Source organism: Haemaphysalis longicornis, unplaced genomic scaffold, assembly GCF_048455015.1.
Source record: "Haemaphysalis longicornis isolate Haplotype H1 unplaced genomic scaffold, Haemaphysalis longicornis Haplotype H1 scaffold_8, whole genome shotgun sequence".
Classification (NCBI taxonomy): Eukaryota; Metazoa; Arthropoda; class Arachnida; order Ixodida; family Ixodidae; genus Haemaphysalis; species Haemaphysalis longicornis.
Genome location: NW_027526445.1, coordinates 128,878,550 through 128,897,269, shown reverse-complemented (window position 1 = coordinate 128,897,269; position 18,720 = coordinate 128,878,550).

The window sequence follows — 18,720 nt, the reverse complement described above, 5'->3', positions numbered from 1 at the left end:
CACTAATGGAATACTAACAAGTTACTTGTCCCAGTATACACTAGGTACTTAGTAACTGGAGGTAGTAAATGTAGCACTTGTCAAAATTACTAACCGAAGCAGGCAGTAAGCACCACTACCCCCACTAGTAAAGTCCCAGCGATAGCACTGTTCTGAGCTACATGCGTTTACTAACTGGTCATGCATAACCTAGTCATTAGCACGACCTTAATCTAGTGCACACTACTTCCTACACTCAGTTAATTTACTAACCATGCCGTTGTTAGTGCCAGAGCCTACGTACAAAACCGCGGGGTATTAAGGGTCGTAAGGAGTTAGTAAATACGGCCGTTACTACCTTTTTACGACCTTTTTTATTTAGAGTGCAAAATACATTCCGAGTAGTCGATGGTAAGTGTTGCAGGGTCCCTTTAAGAGTGTTTTCAAAGCGCCAACGGAACGCAACTACGTGCAAGCGTCCTCATCGGGCGCGCTGCTCCAAAAATTTGGATGACATGTGAATCCGATGAATGAATTATCTGATTGCAGATAAAGACGCGTTGGCTTATCGCCAACGCGAGGCAGTCACGAGATTACTTGTGAGATTCCTGTAATGAGCGTTAACGTTGCATACAGAAGTGATTTTCCGGATAGGGAAGGGGGTAAGGGAGGTTAGCAGGCCTTTGCAGTCCAATTATTAAACACTGAATACCAGTGTTATAACAAGGAAGAAAATAAAATTCTAATTACAGCTAAATAAGCAAACGCATTTAGTTCGACGGTTCAATTCCTGTAGTAGTACATCATCACTGTACAACTGATAGCCGAACATTTGGATCCAATTGTCTTTTTTTTTTGTCAAGTTTACGCTGTTTTCGGTTCGTCGCAGGAATATAAAGGTTAGCGGCTTCTCACCAGACGTCGCCATGGCAGTTCGCAACAATTCCGTTACGCTTGCGAGTGGTCTGTGCAATTTGAATGCATGTTTTTTTTTTTTCTTTAAACGACTCCAGTCGACGTTCGCTCGATTCCTTTTTCACCGATGGCTCCTGACTGTCACTATTTAGCTTCACTCCACAACGTAAGGTTTTCGAAACTCGCCGTTCGCAAAGCCGCGGACGAGCCGCAGATGCTAATGTTACTCACGTAAGTCTTCAAGGGCTTGCGACCAGGGTGCAGTCGACGCATCCGGAGCCGTGTGAGACGATTCCTTGCTTTGGACGGTCCGCACAACTGTGGGATGAACGAAGAGTCACGCTGAAATCCCACGCAAAGCTGTCTCACGCCACGATTCGCAACCTCCGCCGCAGACGCACAGCGACGGACGGACAGTCTTGTTTCTAAACGCGAGTGTAAGCGCGTTTGTGTTCTCCCTGGAACACAGAGGCAACTTCAGTTTCCGTCGTTTAGATGGGGCATCACCGTCACACCCAGAGGAAACGGAATAGAAGCCGCTAAAATGCGCCAACTAAAGCGCAGAAAACGCACAGCCATCTTCTTGCTGTTCTTGTATAGCGGGGAGTATGAAATGGCAATGTCCAGTTTGGCAGCGTTTATTTTTATTGGTATTTTTTGTCGTAACGAGACGCGACCACTAAAATGTGCGAGAAAAAAGCAATCTAGAGAGATTGGTTTTCGTTTAACTAAAGACGAAACGGCGCCGCCTTCCCTCCGTTTCGTCGAAGTTGAGAAGGGAAAAAATAAAGCAAAAACTCGAAAAGCGCGCCATTTCAGACGGCAAGCTAGGAACCACCGGCTCGACGAACGTTCACTGATGTCGTCACCTCCGGGAGGAACAAGGAACACTTGTGGAGTTACCAAGAACGTACAAAAATTTGACCGGGGCAGTGGGCCATAAAACCGTAAAACCACCGTAAAGAGCAAGCCGACCTCTAAAGGAAGCCGTAAAGAAAGAACACACTCTAAAGAATCAAGGGAGAGAGGGCCAGGGGAACGCGCCGTCGAAAGCTGACTTTTGTCCCGAATGGCCTGGGGACAGCCGCCAGAAACGCGTTACGTTTCCCTCACTCTTCGCACGCTTGTTGGCCCTGTGTTTATGTGTGTTCGCTGCTCGCATTCGCTACTTGTGCGTCCTGTGCCGCAAGTAGAGGACCGCTTGGGGGTTCCGTCGAAGATAAGGAGGAGGCCATTCATTTATGTCACTGACCATTCATTCCTTTGTATAGCCAACACGCCAGTCTTGAAACCACGCGTTGAGTGACGTACGACTCTCTTTGATTCCCCCCGTTTTTCATTGTTCGTTTCTTGGCGCCCGCCTCTCCCTGCTTGGATGCCCTTTCCGCAATGCGCATTAGTGTAGACGCAAGGATGAACGGGAGAGGAAGCCAGCGAGAAATGGAGGTGGAAAGGAAGATAGGAGCAACGATTTCAAGCCAAACAGAAAGCCAGCTAGTGTTCCGGCCTTGAACACTTCGTCCTTGCGTTCGCAGGAACATTGATGCAGATTTCAGAAAAAAAAAGAAAAAAAGGGGGGGAGGGGCACTTTTACGCTGCTTGTTAGTCGATCAAGTTATAATTATTAGGGTTCGGGATGTACGGCTTCGAACCTAAGCTTGTTCCTTGAAATATCCGTGGCGTCAGGTACTCCCAGAAAAAAATCCACCAATCAGAGACGTAGCTTTATCAATGATGATGATGGTTTGTTTTTTTGGAGGCGCAAGGCCAACTAGGGCAAATAGCTCCAAAAAAGGGGTTAAGACAGATGCAAAGGTAAATACTAAAATAAGCAATCAAGAGTTAAAGCGAATTCAATCAAGGGCAATGAAGGTGGCTGGTGTAGAGGGCCAGGTTATGATTTTGGGTGATATGAAAGGAGGTGTAAAAATTAAATGTCTGGCGAAAAATTAAAAACACGCTTAACAGAAAACATGGGATTGTCTGCTAAAGAGTATGATGGTTGCAGTGGAAAGTTGTGTCTGTACAGCTCTGGAAAGTGTTTCCGTTTTGTTGTGTGGGGTGCTTTGTATCGGATGAGGATGTGCGCTTACGGATAGGCCAACTCAGGGCCGTAGCCAGAAATTTTTTTCGGAGGGGGTTATGGGTTTCGGGAGGGGGGTAGTTTTGCCGAAAGCAACAGTAAGTATTGCTTACGCGCTGCCTGGAAAAGATTTCGGGAGGGGTTCGAACCCCTAAACCCCCCCTCTGGGTACGGCCCTGGGCCAACTCCACAACTGCTACATGGTAGTCTTGGAGATCTACTGAGCAGATGGGAGTGGGTTACATGTGTGTGGTCTATCCGTAATCGAGCTAAGGCAACTTCATTGTGTTTGTTGTGCAGTCAGTTGTGTATCGTCCTGAGCATCCCACTGTCCATGGGACACATCGCTGTTGTGAAGAGGAGGAAGTCGTCCTGCTTTGTCAACGAATGAATACCCGCAATTAAGATCTTTCTTCGAGGCGCAGTTGTGCCTTCAAGCAGCAGTTACCGACTGTTCCTCTTACACTAGAGCCCGTTGTTACCCCTTAAAAAACTCGGCTAAGGGCGGAAAACTACTTTAAGCACACTCACCGATGGTACTAACAGCATTGCAGACGACAAAAGCGCGGCAGCCGAAATTATTTATACCGCGCAACACCTGAACTCTGACTTGTCACATTCGTGTGCTGATTTCGCATTCTTAGCTGAAAGCATTTCCGCAGCTGAGAGCTTGGGTGCCCTTCTGACTAATTCTGAGCTCATTTAGACGGTCCTGGACACACCCGCCTCCATCCTCAAAGGACGGGTTATACATACAGCCATTCCAGCCTTACAATCTGCCATTCTGTCTGACATGAAATTCCTCGGTTCTCTGTGATAAAAGAACTGCCGAAGGTTTTGAGCAGCAAACATTCTTATATTCCAGATGGAATCAGGTCATGGAGCGCCCCGAAGAACAAGCACGCTCTTTAAACTTCACGAACGTTGAGTGTTGCTTTTTCTCACAGAATTATCGACCGAAATTATATACAACTTTAAGCCGCAAATCATTAAGATGGGTCTGGCTTGTGATGGCTTTTAGGCTGCTTTTTGTTTTGTCGAATCCCCCTGCATTTTAGGTAAATCCAAAAATAGCAACTCTTGTGTGGCTAATTTTAAGGGGAAAAAAATAAAATTACTTTCCCACAGCACAAGTGTCCGCTGTTTTTTTTTTTTTTCTACAAGTCACACATTTGTCGTAAATTATGCTGTGAGTAAATACGATTTGATACTATATGTTCCTAAACGACAGTTTTTAGTGCCTATAAACAACGCCTAAACGGCCATAGTAATAATACAAGCACGTATACCGCTGGCGGGCTGTGTGAAGTGCCTGGTATACCTATAAGGGAAGTCTCACACAGTAAACTCTCGCTATAACGAAGTCCTCGGGGCAGGAAACTGTTTTCGCTATAAGCAATACTTCATTACAAGCGAACATGATGTGCCCTCTATACATTGCACACTTCGAGTAAAGAAATTTAGTTATAAAGAGGATTCGGTGTATTTGTCCAAGAGGAGGATGCGGGAATTATCCGACGGAGAGAACGTGCCCGGAAGAGCTCATCCTCGTCGAGAGGGCAGCCATGGTCAAGACGGCACATGGATTCCCGTGAATAGGAACCCACTTCAACGCGATCTTCGGATTGATGCTCCTAATAAAGTTGTTCTCTCTCTCTCTGTCTCTCTCTCTCTAAACGGAGAAAGAAGCACGGCGCGCAGATGTTTAAATATCTACGCCCGATATTTTGAGAGGCGGAAATTGTAGGTCGGAGCAAGACGCCGCACAAAGAACCGTCGAATGCGGGCACAAAAAAAAATCAATATAGAAGAAAAAAATCCACCCGTATGGTTGCTGCTCCAGGGAAGCCTGTTTCTATCGCGTGAAGAGCGGTCACCGTGAGTGGTTGTTAACGTATTCTGTTTCAAATAAAGTGAGCCGCATGGCGACCAGGAGTTGTTTATTTCCTCTATAGAATCCAGTGCCCCATTGCCCCGTATGAATGCCTGCGCATACTACGCTTAATTCGAAGCAAGCGCTGCTTCCTAGACGTGGTTAAATGCGTTTTAACGTGCAGGCTTTCACGCTCGTAAACTATTTTCGGCTGTAAGCCCTTTTTAAAGCAGGGTGTGGAACCGTAATCGAACCAAACCGAAACCGAACCAAAGCGGTATTTCTGTCGGAACTGAACCCAAACCCGAACCGTTATTTTTGAGCACGCTGAACCCGAACCGGAACTGAAGCGAAAAAGTAAACAACGGTTAACGGTTCACGACGAAAAGGTTCGGCCATCCGCAGTTTATAATGTGCGGTCAACACCATACGGCGCTTTTGTATTTCACGCACCATCAACTGCGCAACTTCTCACGCACTTTCCCCTTCAGATCAGTCCCAACACTATCAAAGCTATCTTCGTCGTCACAACATGAGGGAAGGTATATGCGCACCAAAGTTGCGAAGGTACTGCTGGTAGCGCGAGCAGAGTGCGAGGCTGAACAAACGAAATATCAAACTCGGCAGTCTGCAGGCGACATGAAACATCTCTCGGAATCCTAAATTATACCGCACCCACAGTTCCCGCACGAATAATTTATGCTCTTTTTTGCTGCATTCAGCCATCAAATAAGCGAAACAGCAAAACGCAGATTTTGCTCTAGAAACCCCTTCCTTTGTCCAACCTTCGACACATCCTAACGCGTCATCGCGGCGAATGTAGCGAACGCCGTAATGTCTGGTATAATAGCGAATTTTTAAGGACGCGTATAGAGCGGACAACTTCGCGTTGTTTAACGGATTTGAAATACTAATGATATAGCAGAGAAAGATGTTAGCATATGGCGCGCACGTTCTCCTTCTGCAGGAAACTTTAACCTCGACCTTGCATGCGCCACGTACTTCGACTTGGATAAAAAACGGCACTACAGAAGTAGACGAGACATACAGAAAGGTAGGCCGGCCCCGCATTATTTCATTTGCCGAGCGCTAATACTTCTCTCGCTTTTCTGCTGTTTTGTCTTTTCAGAGATGCTTTGTTTTCGGATATGCGCTTCACTGACTAGTAGTCCAACTCACTGTTCTCTGCTACAGCTACTGGTTCCGAGGTGGTGGTAAGAAGGGGGGGGGGGGGCACTGCTGTCGGCAAATTAAAGAGCGCGCCTTGTCAAAAGAGTTCCATCTTGTCCTTTACGAGTCCCTCCCCCTACTTTCCCTCTCCGCCCTGGGTTGTACGCTGGTGAGCTCCATGTTGAGCTCTATCTACAATATCCCCAGTGCACTTCCTTTCCTTTTCCTTTCCCTGAAACCACAACAACGGCAACCTAAGCACCCTTCAATTTGTAATTGCATAATCTGTTAAAAAATTTCGCAGCTCAGTGGACGGAACGGGGGCTGTGGTCAGGCGTAACGGGGACGTATTCATATATCTACGCACCCATGGCGGTAGCATTTCGGCTGGCGTACCCGCAAATTTTCCCGCCTTTTTTTCGTGGGGCTACCATGGTTGCCAGACTAGGAGTGTCCTGTGTTGATTAGCTCGCATCATCCGTAAAGGCCACGGATCTGTCAGCCTGCTCTGGTTACAAACCCCTGCGCGATCGCGCCGCGGGCTTGAGCTCGAGCCCGGGTTTTTTTTTTTTTCGCCTCGTCCCCATGGTTGCTTGAGCAGTGGGAGTGCGCGTTGCAGAGCTGCCAGCTCGAAGACCAGGAGGCCCTGATCTCTCGGGCGAAGATGGCAGCCGCGGCACGCGGCCTACCGGAATAGGATGGCCGCCCACAGCTCCTAACTCTTTTTCTCCCCTACCCCGTCCCTGTTGTTTCAATAAACGTTTTCTTTCTCTCTCTCGTCCCCATGGTTGCCAGACCAGGACTGCCGGAGGCAAAAAAAAAAAAACCCGGCTCGAGCCCGAGCCCGCGGCGCGATCGCGCAGGGGTTTGTAACCAGAGCAAGCTGACAGATCCGTGGCCTTTACGGATGATGCAAGCTAATCAACACATGGCAGTCCTGGTCTGGCAACCATGGTAGCCCCATGAAAAAATGGCGGGAAAATTTGCGGGTACGCCTGCCGAAGTGCTACCCACATGGCTACCTCAATATTCAGCCCAGTGATAAAAGTAATAATGAGTGACTGAGCGTTAACTAAAGTTCGTCTCACACCCTCGAGTATAAAACTTAACTAGTTATCCTAGGTGACCAAACAATGGAATTCATAGGTAGCGTTTACCTGGCTGCTGTAAGATTTTTTTTTTTTTTACGCTGCAGCAGAATAAACAAGGTACACCGCTGGGATTTACACACGTCCCCTGCTAACGCATGGAGGGGTCTCGAAGGTACCCAGGCCTAGCCCTGGGTTTTTACGTTCAGGGTGACGAATGGTTCCAGAGAGGAGATTGCGATTTCAACAAAACAAAACAAAGAAGACAGCGGGAGAAAGTGTGTCCCACGAACAGTTAGGACCCTTGTTGGTTTTAAGCCTTTGTTGGTTTTAGGCTGGTTTTAAGGACCCTTGTTGGTTAAGCAGTATTTTGAATGCAGCAGAATTGTATTTATTTTAGTGGTCGCTTTAAACTAAAAAACATTTTTTTTCGCGCCGCAGTAATAAACGAGACGGTTCGCGAATCGGTTCCAGCTTGCGAACCGGCTCGCGAACCGGTTCGCGTTGTGATTTAGTCGAACAAGAAACTGAACCGGAACGCAATGAATTCACCCGAACCCGAACCCGAACCGCAACCCAACCGGTACTTTTTTCGTTACGATGCACTGATCCACCCTTGCGATTGAGGTGAATCGAGATCGAGTGTTCGAGCGCACTCGACGCACTGCCACTGCTACACGGCACGATTCAATCGTGATCGAGAAGCTGCACCGGTTGCACTCGTGTACGCCCGATGGCGCTAACAAAGCACTCGCGGCCGGCGTGTGGTAACTTCGTGCGATCGTAGGTATACGTAACTGTTCAAATGTTACCGCACACTTATTTGGACCAAGTTATTTGACACAATTTGTGGCGTTAGTTGAAGTTGTCACCTTCTGTGCCATTACTGAGCGGGGACGATAGTATCGCCGCTTTCGTTCGATCGAGCTTGGAAGCCTCGATCGCGTTTGAGAAACCAGGATTGAGTTCGAGCGGGACCGAGCTCGATCGAGATTGAAACTGCCGTGTAGCAGCGCCCGATCCGGATTGAGCTCGATCCAGATCAACTTAATCGCGATTGAAAGTGCCCGTGTGACAGGGGTATAACTAGACTTTGGTAACTGGCAAAGCTCAATTTCGTATTTGAGGAGCGTTGTTAGCACTAAAAAGAGATTCCAGACAGACTTCCAAGTTTGCCGCCACGCTCACTACGTCAGCGGTGACGTCACCACAGAGGTACCAAAAAAATGGAGCGATCAACGTGTTAATTCTATGCCGGCATGCATCTATAAGCGGCGCGATAAAAAGGAACCAAAGGCTCCGCTACAATCACACATTAATGTTAATTGATGGCAGCTTTTGTGGGCTGCCACCAGCAAAAAAAAAAAAACAGAAAAAAGAGCTCTACTCCCTGTGACATCATGGGCGCAGGGAGAGAAAACGTCTGGTGAGTCGCCGAATTTTCGCAACTTTTCCTCATTATCTACCATAATTTTGAAGTTTTCGTTAAAAGTCTTGTGACCGATATTTTGCCGGCAGTCTTTCGACTAAACCCGTGTCTGCCTTCCCGGTCGCTTAGTCTGTTTTACAGTGTAATGTCCCAACAACTTTTTATCGCGCGTGGCTCCAGCTGAAGATCTGCACGTATGGACAGTCATGGACCAAGGAAATGCGAACACAAAAATATTAACCACAACAAACAGAATTTAAAAAAATGCCGTTCGTGTAGGCGAAGTAATGGCGTGCTATTAGTATATTTGGAAAGCCAGATTTCTTAACCTTGTTACTGTAATTAATGCACGTGTCAAATTAACCGGCATGGACATAAATCACGCTATTCGTGTGTCCTGGTTCATATTTTCGCGATGGCGTTTCATTTGTCCATTACTTCGCAAAGGTCCGACTGCCTACACATTCACTTCGTCATGCTTCGGCAGAGATAACTTTTGCGAAGGTTTACGGTTCCCAGAAGCTGAAAACAACCTCTAAAATGTCGATGCCGGAAACCTTGTTCGGGCTCGTCAAAACCTGCTTGGCACAATAAAGCAAGGCCTGCAATGATGCAAATGACGATGCGACATGTTCCTCTCTGTATGCTTGTATCTGGCATGTGCCTTTCCATGCACCGCATAGAGTTCTGCGAAGCCGAAGTGAGTTGCAGGGCCACTTGCTCAAAACTTCGGATTTTAGATGATATTCACTGAAAAGATTAGCTGTCAATTTATTCGCTTTGCAACACTGTAAACGGCGACGAACATGGCGCGGCCTGTGCCACTGCGCCCACACGCCGCAGAAAAGAAAAGAACACCGGCGTGCGTCGTATGCTCCATTGCAACCCGATTCTCAACGGTGGTGTCAACACAGATGTTATTATTCGCACTCACATTGCAGTAAAGGCATTACTTTGCGTTTGGTGTGATAGAGTTTGGAACGTCCAACACACATCATGAGCTCAGCACGGACAAGTACCGCCATCCCGCGGAGCCCGACGTAACCAGTGACGGCGCACTCACATGGTTGCCTGCATGCGTGCCTCGCCAGTGAATACAACCAATAGGTAAGGATAGTATAAGGAGGGGAGGCAATAACCTTGCCACGAAAACAAATGCAAGTTTAGGTTTATTAAAAAGCCTGCTTTGTCCCGATAACAATGACGTCCATCTTATCGCAAACTTCGAAGTAACGGAGATATTAGGGAAAACATGTGGAGCAGTGGCGACTCTACCTCCACTTTCCGGCAACTTTTCTATGACGTCACAGGCCTTGTTTGTTCGATTGGCGGCCGCCGGCATAAACCATTGCCAAGAAACATAACTGGGCATAGGCGGGACTCCAGGTCCGTCTGATCGAATCACTTGATTGCTAACGTGCAGTTAACACAATAATGGTTATGTTTTGGGTGCTGGCTCATGGTGCATCATTTCTGCCCATATCACGTCATTGTAGCGCGAAATTTGAAAATGTTGCAGTATTTCCTGCGTTTCGTTGGGTCATAAAAGTAAGCGAAGGTCAGTTCTTTCAAATGGAACAAAGTTGTATTTTGTCTTGATCATGAGGACAAAATACCAGCTTGGCTCATTCGAAAGAATATTGCGTCAGTACCACAACCATACCAATTTTAACGCAAGCTTAATTAGGAGAATTAAGCCAGATAATAAGAAAACGACTTATACCAGCCACTTTCTTTGTCTGCCCTTGTGAAGTTATGACTCAGGGACACGCCCTCTGCGGTGACGGAGTGACTATGGCATTGTGCTGCTTAGCCCAAAGATGCTGGTTCGATCCCGGCCCCGGAGGCTACTTTTCAGATGGAAGCGAAGAGCGAAAGCGCCCGTCTGTCGAAATTTCGGCGCACGCGGGAGACCATCCCAGACAACGCACATACATCCTAGGTAAGTGCTAGGGATGTCCCACCTGGGAGTTTGGGAAATCTCAGGGACATCCCGCTTAAGTTCCAAAAACATCCCGTGATAAAAAAAAAACCTCGCTGGGATGTCCCAGACTAGGACTTTGCTGGGAGGTCTGACATCCCACGTAGAACAAAGAAAGGAAATTTTTGGGATGTTCCAAAAAGGTGCTCGTTGGTCCTTTTCAGGACACGTTTGATTAATGCTTGTGGTTATAGCTGAACATTCCATTGCAATGGAACTTTTCCTCCACTCAGGTGCACAATTAGAACTCTGCAAAACCTTGCAAAACAGTTTTATTGGACGAATTTCGTACATAACAGCGATCAGTGGCAAAATCAAGCAGCACTCAAGTCTTAAAGGTAGACTATACTCTTCTAACACCACAAATAAATGTTCTTTATAGCTTCATGCATGACTTTGCTTCTGTTTCTGACAATAAATTCGACTAGCTGAAGCAGAAGTGAAACTTCACATGAAAAATTTCTAAAGGTAGCACGAGTTACGCACAGAAAGATAAGAATAGTCTCTTCTCTTATACATCAGAAATGCGCCATGTACCTGAATAATTCTTTTACAAAATAGGGTCAGCCTAATCTCTAAGCAATTTATGGCATAAAGAATGAGGTCTGAAAGTGCTGTACTTTCTGAAATACCAAAAGGTCAAACATGTTTCACAACACAGGAAAAGCACATTAGTGCACAAAAAGTTACTGAAAACCATAAAAAGGGCCATGCAGACGAAACACAAGTTTGGTTCATTAGAAAGTTTGGTTCATATTTTTCTGATCTAAGTTGTACTACCCCCCCCCCCCCCCACTGTAATGCCTCAGGCGCTGTTGGTACTGTGTAAATAAATAAATAAAGATTGCCTCGATAGAATCATACTGACACAACTTTTAAAGGGGCCATGAAGACAAAATACAAGTTTGTTTTATTTGAAATATTTCGTGTTCTATAGTGCCTCAAGTGCTTGTCCAGAAGCAAACGATGCTTTATTCACAGTGAAATTAACTAATTTAAGCTAAAATTTTGATTCTCATGCCAAAACGTGTGTTTGAATGACATTTGCACTGATATCATAATAGGTCTTTCAGCTAAACTTAGTGTGGAGAGGAGACTTGTTTACTGTTAGTCGACCTAGATGGCGCCACCAAAACCACGGCGAGCAGTTATCTGTTTTTGGTTTGTGGTTTGTTTGTGACCGTATTAAAACATGGCTTGTTTTTGTTCATGGAGAAAATAATCATTTCATGAAACATGGTGACTGCTCGACAAATATGGTCACGCAAGACACCATAGCTTGCGTCAATCGGCCAGTATAGTCTGAGACAACGCCAAAGCCCCGCAGTGCTGTGCATCTAAACCAAGCATACTGCTCGCAGTACCGACAGCAGTGCGCATCGGTACTTCTATGTTTATGTGTGGTTTTGTTACTTCCACTGTTTGTCCCACCATTCTTACTGATATAAAAAGAATGTGCCCTAAATTTAAGCTCGAATAGCTCGTTCGGCAAGCTTATAAGTTCTTTTTGCCGGCCTCTGCCAATCGCACAGCTGGCTGCTATGACATCATCGGTTTTGTTGCGGGAAATAAGCTAGTGGGTCGCTTGGCCATTCTTTTTCCCCCAATTCCCCATATTTGAGTGAAGTTTAGGTTAAAAGTGGTGTCCGCATGATTCAAACGAGGCAATCTTTTGAATGAACCAAACTTGAATTTTGTCTTCATGTCCCCTTTAAGTGTAAACTTCGCTCAAATAAGCTATATAATTAGGAAGAAAGGGAATGGCCATGCGACTCACTAGCTCACTTCCCGCACTAGGACATATGACACCATACGCACAGCCGTGCAATTAGCTGCGGCCAGCAAAAGCAGATGCAAGTTAGGCAGGGCTTATAAGCTTGCAGAATGAGCTATTTTCGCTTAAGTGTAATGCATATTCATTTTATAGCAGTTAGAATGGTGGGGTGAAACAATGGAAGTTACGAAAGAAGAACCAGTGCATACTGTTGTTGGTACTGCGCGTACTATGCTTGTTATGGCAGCACAGCAGTGCGGCACTTTGGGATTGTCTCAGACGACGCTGGCCGATCGGTGTAAGCGACATTGTCTTGTGACTTTAATTGTCGACGTACGTGTTTCACGAAACGATTAGCACCTATAAACCAAGCCAGGTGCAAATACAGTCAAAAACAAAGCAAGGGTGAAGAGCGGTGCGGAGCAGTACGGTGGCGACACCTAGGATTGATGGTAAACAAGGCTTCGCAGCCCGCTGAAGACGGGACGGCACACTTGAAATTCGCTTCAAGACCCTTCCTTGTGTTGTCATGGCAGACGGCACAAAACATACGATTTGTCGGGGGAATCAAAATTTCAACTTGAATTGATTAATTTCGTGGCGAATAAAGCATCATTTGCTGCCCGACCCGCGCTAAGGGCACTACAAAACCCCAAATCTTTCGAACAAAACAAACTTGTATTTTGTCTGCATGGCCCCTTTAATGTGGCAGACTGTGCGGCCACTTTTGAACACTATGGAGCTACCGTGAGGCATCGCTTTGCAGCACACACACAAAAACCATTTGAAAGACCAGCTGATCTAGTTCTGATTGATATTCCCATTGATTGATGTGCTGCAGATCTACATCTGCAGCACATCAAACGCTGCTACCGCTTCGCGGTAGTCATAACGCTTAGCTCCTCTGCAAGCTATTCGTCACTGCTCACCTGATCATTTGTGGAGTCCCTTTTCTCTTATGATGGCCTCCACGATGTGGTCAGTTGTCAGGTCAGAGCAAACCAGGGCCTGGTCTTCCACCGAGGCGTTTTTGTCGGCCGTCACAACCGATGCTACCATGCAACACACAGTGTACGTGTTAATCGATTCCTACAGCTACCTGGCTGAACTGGATGACTCACGGCACACTTATCAGCTGCGTGTTACCACGTGTGCAACCGCACACATGGTGATGTGTGGTATTCATTATCAAACCACAATTCAGCATTTGGGAATGCAATAATTCTTCTGTTAAACAGGCAAATTTGCTGTAGTGGTCTTCACAATACATAAGAAACATAAGAATCTGGCCAGGCCATATGGCATGCTTCGTTGTAGCGGCGTTTGACTGTATACGACTCTAAAGGAAATCCCACCTCAAGGGCACAATGACAGCAGTCATCCCGTACGTCTATTTATCTCATCGACCAACAAGCTGAGGGGGCTGTGCAGACGAGTTAACCTAGAGAACGTGCGTAAGAGCTGTACTAAGAAATGGGCAACACCCTCTGTCAAATGCGACGAGGAAGTCGTATACGAAGTTCCACTATCCCACAGTCATACATTGGTCAGACGGGGCGATGCATCCACTACCAGCAGCATGCTTGCCCAGCATGTGAAAAGTTGCGATCTGTTTGAGCCTGATTTTGAGGCCTACAGAAGTGCTATACAGTTGAGCCCACTTGTTTCAGATGTGGCAAACTGGCACGATGGTGAGCCTTGATGAAACATTCTCCTAATGATGTATGTTTATCAAGTTATTGCATAAATGTGATGACTATGGCTATACTGAATGAATAACTAAAGTTACACCTTTCTAGCTCAAGTAATACACTTGGAAAATTTTCCTTTTATGGTAGAATGCGTATGATGGCAAACCATCCAAGGCACATGACAAATTAAGCAGCAAAGTTACTCTTTGTACAGACAATTAAGAGATTTTGTTGGACCAAAGTGGGGAAAGGAGGGGAGCGTGAATCAGACAAATTTTACTCACGGTGTACGGCTCTTGCTGGGTAGCAAGATACGCTCAGTGAAGTTTATCGGATGTTCACTGAGCAGTGAAGTGTCTCAGTTCTCGTGTGAATGACAGCCATAGGGGAACTTTCTATCATGTTCACCTCGTGCGGTAATCTGGGCCATTTGAAAAATCAGGTGGTTGCTATACAAGCAGCACTAGCCACCAACTGCAGTGCTCCGGCCTTGCTTGTAGCAGGAGTCCAATGCACACCAAATTCTCATAATAATGCATTCCTTGCGCGTCTGTAATGGCCTTCACTTTATTCGAAATTGTCCACCTGGCAGCCCCAAGTGGGTTCGCTGCAGTATTAACCTCTGCGCTCACGTGGACCAAGAAAGGCTGCTCCAAAGTATTATTGCCCGTATGCACTTCAGTATGCACTTGTGCACGACATTCTTTGTAAATTGTGTGGCACATAATTGCAGGTGAGTTTTATCTCATGCCAGTAGTTTCTACATTTCTTCTATGTGCTGCCATGTTTCTCTTAATATCCATGCAGGTTCAAGCAGCCGTGGCCATCTGCAGGCGTAGCGCTGCCAAGCACCAAGGCTTCTTCTCGGTCTACAGTAGGAGTACATGTGTGATACTCATAAATGTATGACATCTGTATGATGTACACTTGTTGCATTAATAAAATTGGGAGCACTGTTTCACTGTTGACTTTTTTGTCAGGTTACACACAGGCTGAGAACATGTATGTTTTGATATGATGACATTTTTATTGTTCAAGCATGTCTTCATTTGAAGGATTAAGTTCAAATTCACATTTTAATTAAATATTCAGAAATTGGGGCAGCTAATAATTTACCTTAGCTTCAATGTATAGCGACTTCATTATAATACTATAGCGCAAAGTGACGGGAAACGAAGACAAGTAAGGCGACGGGACGAGCGCTAACTTCCAACTGAAATTTTAATCCGGAAAACTTGCACCTTTTATATGCACCACCACAAAAACCAAAAACATTCACGTCAGACAAAAAAATATAAATAAGTTAACACTCTGCCACCTCACACACATCACGCACGTGTCCCTATCTATACAGATACTTCATGTCTCACCCGAACTACAACGCGTGTTGGAAAGGAACCTAATTTCTTTTTGTGACAGCGTTATTGAAGTCTTGCTGACACATTTACTGCCCAAACGCCCAATTTCAAGTGCTTCAATGATCTCCCGCGTAGTTTCATTGCCACTTCTTCCTATCACTGTGCACTTGTCAAGGTGTGGTTTGCACTTACGTGTGCAATCCTTGCAATGAAGGGCCAGAAAACCCTCCTTGCCATTTCGAACATTGTTATTGTGCTCCCTCAACCGGTCATTCAAAAGACCTGCCGGTTTTACCGACGTAGGATGACCCACAAGTTAGTGGCATATGATATACGACACGCTCAGTGCACAGAACGTACGGCACACGGTGGTTTGTAGGCACCCCAAGTTATTCACACCTGTCTTAGTAGTCGCCTTAGCGATGTTCATAAGCTTGTGGGGAGCACTAAGGGCTACCCTCACGTTCACACGGTTAGCGATCTTCTTTAATCCGTGCGACAAGCCGTGAATGTACGGTAGTACGGTACAACCGCTACCTTTTTCTTTTCGCTCTCACGGGGAGGCTCGTCATGCCCATCTTTCCTAGGGTGCCTGGATGTTCCGGGCGGGCGAGGAGGAACATCCAGGCACCCTAATCTTTCCGATGGCACGATTTCAGTTTCCTGAGGATGCCCTCAGTCACTGATACGATCAGGTGTCGGGGGTATCCAGCCGCGTCGAACCGACTAACTTGTTTTTTGAAAGCGGTTTGCACCGCATGGGGGCACGACTTGGTCAAGGCGTCCGAAATGCACAATTTAACAATTCCCCTCTTCACCAGCTTTGAGTGTGCCGAGTGATATGGAAAAAGCGGCTTGTTAGCACGTGGCTCATACTGCCAACACACATGATTCACACACAAGGCGATAGACAAGTCCAAAAATCTAATCGATCCATTCTCCGGAACCTCATGCGTAATGTCTAAGGGGGCTAAACATTCCTTAAACAGACCAAGGGTATCAGCGACACACGTGTCAAATGATTGTCACTACAATCCAGAAACACAAGGAAATCATCGACCGGAACACCTTCGTCACCCGTGATGATACCAGACGCGTTGAAAACACCGTATCACACCGTGCAAGTACCATATTACTGAGTATAGGGGCAATACATGACCCAATGCTTGGACTACATGACGGAGCGTGTTTATGCTGCTGACTACTGCTCCGGACGACGGGTCGTCTGCCGCTGGCGAGCCTGCTGAAGCGGCGCAGTGCAGCATGCCGCCTCCAGCCTGGCCGGGGGAGTCGGCAGACTCTGGCCACTTTGCGGCCAGGGGCCATCACGGATGTACCGCCACCTGAGCAACGCTTGCTTGTGCTGGCTGGTGCGATTCTTCCCGGATCTACCTGCCTGCAGACATCAGCGGGTGACGACCGGGCCTGCTGGTACACTACCAGCGGTGGCATTGGACAAGCGGAAGCCGGCGTAGGCAACGCGATGCAGTGACTAACGATTTAATCGACGAACGAACTTTCCGTCGCCTCTACTCCTGTAACCAGCTCTCGCCAGCGTACGCAAGGAATTTAGGAGGGAGGGATGTGGGGATCGCGACTTGCACGCGAACCCCTTTCTGGCTAGCTTCCCATCACGGCCGGCGTTGCACAACTGCGTCTCGCTCGCTTGACGGGAGCCATACGGGAGGGCGCCAGCAACCAGAGGGTTCGTTGTCGCCAGGCTGGAGGCGTTGACCTTTTCCCCTCTGGCTTACCCGAGAACCACTTCTTCCTCTGCACTAGCGCCACGGTTCGGCGATGTCTGGTGGGTTGTCGCATGACAAGAGGACGCTCTCTTGTCTTGGGGATGCGGTAGCGAGCGGACGTTTCGGTGCGCCGGTCCGTACCTGGGGAACGCGCCACAATGGGACGCGTCCGGGCGAGCTGGGAGACTGCAACCGTGCTCGCACGCGCAGCGCTCCGCGGCTCCGGTATGCCATCGGTGAGTCGAGCCATCTCGATCTCTAGCGTTGTTTAATGTCTCGCTCCCAGTGTTACCGTTATGGCCTACGATCAGTCTGTATGCAGTGTATTTGATTCGCCCTTTGCATTAAATGCTGCCATTGATGTTTTGCCCTCGCCGCCTCCTGCCTTTGTCTGTCTCCGCAAACAACGGACCCGTCCGCAACCGGCGCTCGCAAGGCATGTTTGCTGAGCGCGGATGGCTGCAGGGTGGGAAATAACTTGTGTGTGAAATGTAGAACCCCACAACGTGCATACGAGGCGACAAAGCACACACCTTGGCTGGCTTTTATTAGGTTGAGGCATAATATGAACCAACCGCTGTATAAAAAACAGGTAATTTAGTTCATCTCATTGACCATTGTCATAGCGCTCTTGCCCTTTGTCGGCCTTGCGCCATTAAACGTGATGTTATCGTCACCATTAGGTAATTTTGTTAAATTTTTCACGATTATTTTTTTTCAGTCGTCCGGTATTATGTGAGAACGAATTCAGGGACGCAACTACTGCGTGCTTTTTGCTCGGTGCGTGGTGAATTACAGTACAGTGAGGCCGCAACAGACAGTCAAGGAATTCAGGCCCCTAAATGTTATGGGCCTCGTGTGTTTGTGTGGGGCCGATAGTGCGCAGTGAACAAGTGTGTATGTGTATGCGCGTGAAGCCGTGAACATGCACACAGCTACCCAGTCTCTCATAGCGGCCGGTGATGGCCAGCTGCAACAACGACCGTCAGCCAGAGATGACTAGCTTGCACCTGCGGTGAGTGCGTAAGGCCTTGCCTACACAATCGGAGACTGTCGCGAGATGCGCCACTTGGTATTCTGCACAAACGGCGCAGTTATGTTGATTCCGTGCCATTATTTATTTCCTCTTTTGCGTTGGTGCATATCATTTCGTTTGTCCTAGCATAAAACTGATGTTTGTTGCGAGTTGCCGTTGTTTGTAGAGCATAGTCAGGCTCACGAACCCGGGGTTCGCTCTGTGGTGCCTTAGTTGGGTTGTTTTTTTTTTCAGCGTTGAGTAGCCTCGCGCTACTCGACGAGTAGCCTCGCGATACGACTACAACTACAACTACAACTACAACTACAACTACAACTGGCTGGCACTGCGGCGTAGCTGTCTTACTGTGGGCTTGTTGAAAGACAGCTGCCGCCTTCGTGCATGCGGCTGGCACTGCGGCGTAGCTGTCTTACTGTTGTCTTGTCTCTTGCTCCGCATGATAGCGCCGCTTGACTTCCAGAACGGAATTCACCACACTGGATTGTTTTTTGGCGATCATAGATGTGCTGTGTGTGTTTATGCCGAGACGCAAGGGAAACCCGAGCCGACGGCGCACAGCCGGCGGCTCGGCCCGCCCGACGAAGGAATTACGAGGGCG